Source organism: Trachypithecus francoisi, unplaced genomic scaffold (assembly GCF_009764315.1).
Source record: "Trachypithecus francoisi isolate TF-2019V2 unplaced genomic scaffold, Tfra_2.0 Lachesis_group12, whole genome shotgun sequence".
Lineage (NCBI taxonomy): Eukaryota > Metazoa > Chordata > Mammalia > Primates > Cercopithecidae > Trachypithecus > Trachypithecus francoisi.
Genome location: NW_022681457.1, coordinates 90,132,245 through 90,142,087, shown reverse-complemented (window position 1 = coordinate 90,142,087; position 9,843 = coordinate 90,132,245).

Genomic DNA, 9,843 nt, shown 5'->3' with positions numbered 1-9,843 from the left:
TCCTAGAGGTTTGGGGAGAGAAAATGAATATTTGCTGAACAATAAAATACCTAAGTAAAGACAGGAGGGCCTATGTCATCCAACTTTACAGAAGTTTGGGATGTCTCCAAGATAGTGCAGCAAAAGAGGCGAGAGGCTTTCTCCCTTCCTCTCCACCTACAACAGACCACTATTCAGCTTTGGCCCTCTGAACTGTGTCCCTTGAGAGATGGCAGCAATAACAGAGCCCAGAGCCCAGTGAAGCAACAGTGGGCCAATAGTGGTGACTGGTGGACACTTCTGGGCCTGGCAGACAAGCAGCAGAGCTCAAGGGGTTGCCCAAGAGTGCAGAGGGAGAGGCTGCAGTGCCCAGCAGAGCAGTAGCAGTGCCCGGAGTTCCCAACACCTGCAGAGTAGCCATGACGTCTGCAGAGCCATGCCCAGCAGAGCAGCAGCACCCCCTAGAGGGCAACATGGTGCTTACTGAAACAGCAGCACGTGTCCAGAAGTGCCAGAGACATCCCAGGGCTTCTTGGGAAACTATGAGATTTTTCAGAGGGTGGTAAAGTGGGGGCACAAGACAGTGAAATTTGAGTCACTCCTGTTACCCATGATCTCACTGATACCCATGGACTGGTGGATCCTGGGGAAATTTCCATTATATAAAGTGGGATGTCTAACCCTGAATCCCAGACTCCCTCAGAGCAGAGAACAAGTTCCCCAAAATACATACACACACAGACACATGAACACAGAGAGAGAGAGAGAGAAAGAGAAAGAGAGAGAGAGAGAGAACAAGAGCACAAATACCCTTAGATCCCACCCATCAGAAAGAAACAGGAGCCTTGGCTTCTCCTAGCATCCCCTTCCTTCTTTCCATAGACTCATCAAACATAGATTTCTGCCTATTCTAACCAAGACAGGCCAGTGATCTGTAAATAATCCTGTGCCTGCAGGGCAGAGCAGCCTCAATTCTGGGGTCTCAGGAGAAGAACACTGGAATGGCCTCTTTGTGGGGAAGCTCATCCCTGCTCTCCATCTGTCCAGCCCCACCAAGCCCTGTAGCTGGAGATCGTTAAGCAGTAAGGACATCCCTAATGGTGGCTAATGGCGGGCTTAAGTACTCGTTACCCAAGAGAACCCCTGGGGTTGGCTCACTTACTGTATTGAGTGATCCTGCAGACCCACAGAGCCACTCTTTCTAATGAGGAGATTGACTGAATGGTGAATTCAAGCCCAGAAAATGGCTGGGGAGGGAAGGGGAGCCCTGCCAAGGCCCTCTGTAAGGGTCGAATGTGAAAGCACAGCCCTCCTCTTGCTGTTCCCCTGTGGCTCCAGTTGCCCAGGCTGCCCTGAGGGGTTGAATAGTGAATATGGCGTTAATATTTATCAGCTGAGGCTTTCAGGCCAGCCTCAACTTTCACCTCCACTCTAACTCAGTCACCAATCCCATGATAACAGCCTGGAGCCCTTGCTTCCCCAGAGGTGCCCTGCTTCAAAAATCCATTCTGCCTCTGGTTGCCTGCTCTCCAGGCTCTCTCACACCTGCCTCCCACCACCCCTGCCTTTCCTTGCACATTCTCTACACCAGTCATGACCACACATTTCTTCCAAGTGTTCAAGTCACAAACTTAAATATCCATCCTCTCCTTTGAATCCATCACCAAATCCTACTGACTCTTCTTTCTAAATGTCTCTTAAATTTACCCAGCTCTCTCCATCTTCCTTGTGCAACTTCCCATCATCTCTCACTTGGCCCACTTTGGTGGACCTCAATGGCAAGGACCTTGTTGTATCCATCTTTGTATCTCAAATGTTGCACCCAGGCCTGGCACAAGATAAGAAATCATGAAATTCTTATCAAACGAATGGGCCAAAACATATTCACAGCATTGGTCTCAGTTTGTGTCCCTTCCCCAGTACTAGCTGTGTGTACTTGGACTGGTCACTTGACTGCTCTGAGCCTCAGGTGATTCTGCACCTGAGAAGCAGATAATTCAATCTCAAGTAGAATTGTTTTAGAGATAGAAGGAAATAACACTATAACAGAAGGAATTAGTTATGTTAATAGTAAAATGAGAAACAATGACTTAAGCCAAGGAGGGCTTTTCTTTCTTCTCTGGTAAGAAGAAAGCCTCTGGAAGATGTTGTTGCTATGTTGGCCCAAAGGCACAGGGACATCTAGGCCAAGACGTCTACCACATTCTTAGCCTTTTCCTTATGATTAACTCATGGTTACAATATGGCAACTGTGCCTCCAACATCAGCCCACTTTCCAGGTAAAAAGAAGGGGAAATGCCAAGGGCAATGAACAAAAGGAGTTCATGCTAACTGAATATGCCATTATAAAGAACTCCATGCAGTTTCAATTTGGCCAAAAAATAAAGCTTTGGACCAGACATCAAATATCTGTATCAATGGCTGTATCAGTCAGGGTTTTTGTTAAAGGTACTGGAAACATCTCTGGCTATATTAATTTTTTAAGATAATTTCTCTTGGGAGGCTGAGGCAGGAGAATTGCTTGAACCCGGGAGGTGGATGTTGCAGTGAGCTGAGATCATGCCACTGCACTCCAGCCTGGGCGACAGAGTGAGACTCCGTCTCAAAAACAAAAAGAGAGAGAGAGAGAATTTCTTAGAATGATATTGGAGGCTCACAAAATTATTATGAGGCTGAGGTACCAGGGTTGAAAAATAAGCAAGAACCAAGGGCTCCCCCAAGGGCCAAAACACAGGAAATGATCTGGCTAGGATGCTATGGTCACTACAGAAGAAGGACACTGACACTAGCCACAATTGCTGTTGCCACTGGGCACTACCAAGGTTACCACAAATGAATTCCCAACCGTTGGTGGGAGTTTTTTCATTAAGTGCCCCATACTAAAAGTCTAGTACAACCGATTGGCCAAGCTCAGTGTATCGATCAGGGTCCTGGCAGGAATTGGGAAGGGTTTGAGAAGAGTTTAATAAAGGGGCCATTTACAAAGGTGAGAGGAGGGTGTAGGGAAACTGAAGGAATGGTTCAGCATTCTGGAGTTTGTAATAGCAAAGTGCCATGATTGCCCACCTGCAGGAGGCAAGGAACAGAGTGGTTACTAGAACCCAGAAAGAAAAGAAAGTTTTGCAGAGAGAGAGGGCCACCTACAGGAGCTATAACTTTTGGTGGAGGGACACAGTCAGTCAGTCTAAGGTGATCCTGCGGGGAAACATCTAGGAAAATCAATGCCTTGACCTCACTCTTCCTTCTTCCTAACCTCCTACAACACTCCTCATTGACCACACCCACCTGAAACCCAAAGGGCAAGGAGCTCATTGATCTGGTGGGGAAAGGCCAGCCCCTGGGGACACAGAACAGAGTGGAGAATGGTGGCAAAATAATCTGAAGAAGCCAATAACAATATCTAGCACAAGCCACCCTTTTTACATCTCAGCATCTACTTTGGTCATTCCTCAGGGTAAAAAGTTCATGTCATCAATACAGAGAACACACAAAGTCCATCTCTTCTGTATCATTACAAGGTAATGTCAATTCAGTCAAACTCTCTACTGAAACCTAAAAAAGGAATACCACCAGTATTCTTCATATAAGGTAGTAGAGGAGGAGAAAAAGAGAAAAATAACTGGCATAAAGCTTAGCTGCTACTCTCCATCCTTTTACAGCTAAACATGAGACCTAAGTAGGTAACTGTAGCGCCCAATCCATGTACCCCTTGGCCTCTTGGAATGCCTTCACTGAATGGGACTTATTGCCCAATGGAATGACCTAATCCTTCATTCTTGTGAGATCCAAGTCCTCAGTGGTCTTGTCTGTATTAGGTTGCCACAGTTTTCCATTGGTCAGGACTATTGCACAGGTGAGTACTGACATATGTTCCAGTGGTCCTGTGGTTCCAAAGCAGGGTACTTCTTGCCCCCATTGTGTGGCAACAAACCAATTTCTCCTGGCAACCAGGATCAACTATCCTGGCCAGCACAGAGATACCCCCTTCAGCCTGGTGGTTCAGCCACACAGGGATCCCAGAATGGCCAGGGCACTATCTCAGCTTCTAATTACCGGGAAGCCCAAGGTCAAGGAGACAGCAAGTGAAAGAATCTTCAAGTAGGTTACTAAGTGTAATTGTGAAAGAACTACTTCCACTTCTTCCTTGGGGCCTAGATCCATTCACTCCGGCTATGGTACAGCACCAGATATTGACTACTGGTTTAAGGCATACACCATACCCTGCAGAATCCAACCTCACCTTCACAGATGCTATTCATCAACTGAGGCTATTCAGTTGTAACTGAGCTTTCAGCAGACCTCTCCTCCACCTTATCAAGTCAGTTTCTTCTGGGTGATGGGGCATGTGGTTAGAATAGTGTGCGTGGTCTTTAGTTCAGTACCTTACTCCTTTGCCTTAAAAAGTGTGCCCTGGTTGGAGGTATTACTGTGTGGATACCAAGGGGATGATAAGTCCAGAAATGATGGCTCTGAACTTCAGCTGGTACTGTGGGCAGGAAAAGAAAGCCTATATTTGATGTACAACCTACTCATCCATGCCCAAACAATGTACCATAGGAGGGCTTTGCTTCACCAAAGTATTAGGAAATGCATTGGCAAGGAGGCAGAGGATTCACGGAAATCACTGGGCTTATCACCTGCCCCACTTCCCAGAAGCAGCTGGCCTCATAGGAAGGTGAAACAGTCTGCTGAAGGTTCAAAGCAAGTGTCTCTGCTTGTGGATTATTATAGAAGTTACACACTCCTTGTCTCTGACGGTTCGTCACCACCATCTGGCCTCAACAGCACTGGGACCTCATTATTCTACAGTGATCAAGGATCCTAATTCCGTCTCCAGCTTACACATGAGTCACTGCAGAGCTCTTCAAGGATTCTGATGCCTATTGTCAATGCATTTTTCAACATCTTGGTGCACCTTCCACCCCCATGGCATACCCAGAAAGGTTTCACAGACTCTTTCTCCCTGCAGAACTCTTAGATGATCAGTACTAGCAGCCAGGGTGACTTCAAATGTAGTCATCAAGCACACACATGCGTGCACATGCAGGCAAGTCTTACTAATGTCCTAAGGGACAAGCCACAGTTCAACATAATTCCCATCGTCACCAATTCCCTCAGGTGAATTGGCCACCATGCCATTTTCCTAGATCACTAGGCAAAGCCACAGTCGGGAACTCAGTGACACCCAAGAGAGATCCCCGACAGCACAGTTCATCTGGCACATTAACCAGCCCTCCAGGCCATTGTTAAACTACAGCCAATGGCAACTGTAAGTGACTTTGTGTACACACATACCTCACACTCAGCACATATAGCCTTTACACACCTCAACCGCATCACACCTGCACCCCTCAAAGAGGTTCTCCAGACAGCACATCATCAGCAATTCTACACACAGGTTTATACACAAATACACAGACACTTGGATCTTTCTTTAAAATAGAGTTGTGCCACAGAAAGCACTTTACGCTGTCTACTTAGAGAGCTCAAAGATCTTGTGTGGGAGGCAGGTCAGGGACTGGGTGAGGGGAGGAATCTTGAAACCAGACATAAATGGAGTGGAGGCAGGCAGGTTTACCCTGAAGTTGTTTTATGCCTCTCACAATGGCTACCAACATCTCAGAAGTCAGGAAATTGAAAAGTGAGCATCTCATGCTATCCACTTAGCGGAGTGGCTATCTGGAATTGAATTCCGAGAGAGGGGGAGAGAGAGAGAGAGGAATCATTCGTCCTCAGAGAAGGACTAAGAAGGATCTGTGCAATGAAGACAGCCCACATCCTAAAGATACCCAGATCTGGGTTACAGCTGCACTAATTAGCTGTGTGAGCTTGGGCAAGTTATCTCACTTCTCTGAGCTTCAGTTTCCCAGTTTTATAATAGGGTTACCGTGAGAGTTCGATAAGACAACTTTAGGCAGTACCTGGCATTCAAAAAGTGTCATTTCTCTTTTCTTCCCCCTTCCCATAAGGGAGAATGAGGGACATGAAGCCTCCAGGGACACTGGGCCTCACACGCCACGATCAGGCACCGAATCCCAGCCACTCCACTGAAATTTGATTTCTGTTGCTAAAGTGCTTCACCCCTGAAGACTGGATCTGAGTTTGACCCAGTATTTGGGTCTCTGCTCGTTTTTGGCTCCACGCTGGGATTTGGTTTTCTGCCTGTATCTTCTCCTATGAACTCTTTTTGCTGACCCTGCTTCCTGATTCAACTCCATTCTATCATTTTTCTGTTTTTCTGTTTCTCCCTTCCTCCCTCCCCCTTTTCTTCCTTCCTTCCCTCTTTTCTTCTTTCTTTCCTTTCCTTCCCTCCTCTCTCCTTCCTTCTCTCCCTGTCTCCCTCCTTCCTTCCTTCTCTCCTCTGTCCCTCCTCCCTGTCCAGAATAGCTCTGAAAAATCTACAACATGCCCAATGCCTTGCTAGGCACGCAGCCTAACAGAAAGTCCCAGAAACAAGACAGATGTGGTCCCTGATCTCAAGGGCCTTCATTCAGATAGGAGAGACAGAACATGAACAAATATATAACAGAATGTTAAAATGCAATTGTTAGCCAGGGCACCAAAAGACAATAGCTCTCATATGTCAAAGGAGGTAGTAGACTGTATGCACATTTTGCAAAGCAGGTTGTAAACATCAGTTTCACATCCAGTGTATGTGCAGGTCAAGAGTTGGATTTGGAAAAAAAAAAAAAAATTTTTTAGCAGAGAATTTCTTGGTGTATGCTGTGCTACAAATCCTACCTCTACCCAGGGGGCAGGAGTGGGAGGCTCTGGAAGGCCGTGGGAGGTACAACTGTATTGACAGGTGTTTGGTTTTTCTTCACTTGTGGGCATCAAAGAGATTGTACTTCATCTACCTTATCTTGAAGTCAGGGATGGCATAATTTGCTTTGGTCACTGAAATGTGCCACTGTCAGATAGAAGCATTTCATGACAGGACTCCGCCCTGCTGCCCTCTCTTCCTTTGCTGTGACAATTGTAGAAACACTTTTTTAAATGATTTAATTCTGTTAAAGTTATATAGCCCATGAATATTTATAACATCTACTGAAAAGAAAAAGGGGGTCATCTTAGATTCTATCAATAATATCTGAGTGACTATCTATGTCTACTCAGCAGCTACGTAAGGTAAAAATTATTTTCTCATATGAAGTAAAAGTTAAATTCACTAAAAATAGTTTTTTTTTCTCATGCAACAGGGTTTTCCTTGCTGTTGTTGTTATTGTTGTTGCTGTTGTTGTTGTTGTTGCTGTTGTTGTTGTTGTTGAGATGGAGTCTCACTCTGTCACCCAGGCTGGAGTGCAGTGGCACAGTCTCGGCTCACTGCAACCTCTGCCCCCCAGGTTCAAGCAATTCTCCTGCTTCAGCCTCCTGAGTAGCTGGGATTACAGGCACCTGCCACTGAGCCTGGCTAATATTTATATTTTTAGTAGAGTCAGGGTTTCACCATCTTGGCCAGGCTGGTCTTGAACTCCTGACCTGGTGATCCTTCCACCTCAGCCTCCCAAAGTGCTGGGATTACAGGCATGAGCCACCATGCCCAGCCCGCAACAGGGTTTTTTATTGTGGGTAAATATGCAACATAAAATTCACAGTTTTGACCATTTCCAAGTATACAGTTCAGTGGCATTGAATACATTCACATTGTTATGCAACCAACATGGCCATCCACCTGCAGTACTTTTTTGTACAACCATTTTTGATATCCAGGTCCCATAGATTAAAGCGTCCTGGAGCACTCAGTCAACACTTGGAGGACAACTGCCCTTTTGTGTTATCTGGACCCACAATGGATTGAAAGCAAGAAATAAATTTGTGTGGTATTAAGCCACTTTGGTGGGGGTCTGTTTGTTAGCTCAACATTATCTAGCCTAGCGTGATGAGTGCACAGGTGCTAACCCCTCACCCCAAATCAAGAGACTTTGGCTTTGTGATACCCCTTGGAGAACGTAATGTGGAAATCCTGTAGTCTCACTTGAGAAATCCAAATGTCAAGAGGCTGGCTGCTGCAGCCTGTGATGCAGAGCTGAGGGCTACAGTCTGGAAAGTGACTTTCTTCCAGAGTTTGCCAGAGCAAAGGAATAACAAGACTTTCACATGAATCTGATATAAGTCAAGTGCAAGAGAAAGCCAGGGTGGGGGTCATCTTAGGTCCTATCAAGGAAGGCCACATGGAAGAGCAAAGAGACCTGAGCAGAGAGAAGGCATAGACACCGCTGGATTCTCAGGAGAATGCAAACAGCCGAAATAGAGATGCATGTAGTCTAGACCAGGGACTGCAGGTGAGAGATCTTCAGTGAGAAGGTGGGCATCTCTGAAGTCTCCCAAAAGCATCCATGAGAGGAAGAAGTCACTTTAAACATCTGCCAAGTCCAAAGAGATTTGAAGCTGGTCATCACTATGATAACAGTCAAGTGAAGTCATCCTTCCTCCCCTAACCTCTTCTATGACTCCCTCATCCAGTCCTGGAGGCATCATGAACATGGCTAACAAGATGAGAGAAGAGTAGAAGTACTACGTGAATGAAGAAACAGAGAAAGCACCAACCATACATCTTCCTTCCCCTATAGCTTCCAGCATGCAGCAGGCTGAGTCGAGAAGTCTATCCTTCAAGGCAAGACTGTGGAGCTGCATATTTTAATTGCTAAATTAGAAATATAGTTGAAACTTAAAGTATCTACAGGACTTTTTATTATATGGTAACAACCATAGATGTTAAGAGCCCAGCTAGGTTTTTATCCAGAGACAAAAGAAGGAGGCCCATAGAATGTATTTTAACTGTGACCATGGGAGACAAAAATAAAATTGCTTTAGGACTGCATCTCACGGATCATACTCCTTCAACATAATGGCACAAATAAATCTACACATATTTTCTGAGATCAGCAAAGTCATGTAAAAGATTTGACAGGAGTGCTATAGCTAAAGAAATTATTTGTGAATCAAAATGGGAAGTGGTCAGCCACAGGCACAGAACAAGTTGTACTTAGAGGACCACTGGACTGTCCATCCCAGCCCTGAGGATTCGGTTCACCATGGACTGTGGCTTTGACCCCTTCAGTTTCCTGTGACATACTTGTGACATATGTACAGGCTGATTCTTTAGGGTGTCATGGCTTCATGTTGTATAATTAAATCCTATTGTTCTAATTGCACATGTACTAGGAGTGATGGAAATGGTCAACTGACTTTCAGCATCCACTCCCACCTCCTTCTACTGGGTATTTCTATACTGGAAAGATTTTTTTTAAATCTGCATTTCCAAGACTCCCTTGGAGATTGAGTGATTGAGTTCTCGGTGAGAAATAAGTTTCATCATTCAAATGTACCTAGGTGAAATTTTGCAGGGAAAAGTGAGGCAGGAGATGTCTTCCTTTTGACAAGCAAGGGAGTAGAGATACCAGTAGGCTTTCATCAGACTTCATGTTTCAGCATCCAGGCAATTGTGGTGGTACCACAGGCAGACTCCTGAGCCCTAGATCACAGCTACAGCTTTGTACATTTGACCTCAATTATTTCAGGTTCAACCTCCTGATCTTTTGCTATCCAGATTACATCAAATGTAACAGCTGCCCCAATGGATCCCTTCTGCTAGGAATCATTCCTGGAGGCCCCACTTAGAGTCTGTCCTCCAAGCCGTCTAGCTACTTTGGAAGCACCTGATTCTTCATCATAAATAAATCTCTTTCTTCTTCAAATATCCAAAGTTCCTGTGTCTAGCATGAAACCCTGAGTGATGCATGAAAACACCTTCTGATTGTAACTTTACTCATTTGGCATGTCCACAAAGAGAGAATGCTCAGTATTCAGAGGACATGAGTAGCCACACCATTCCCTCCCGTGGTAATATTTTTCAAGGAGGTC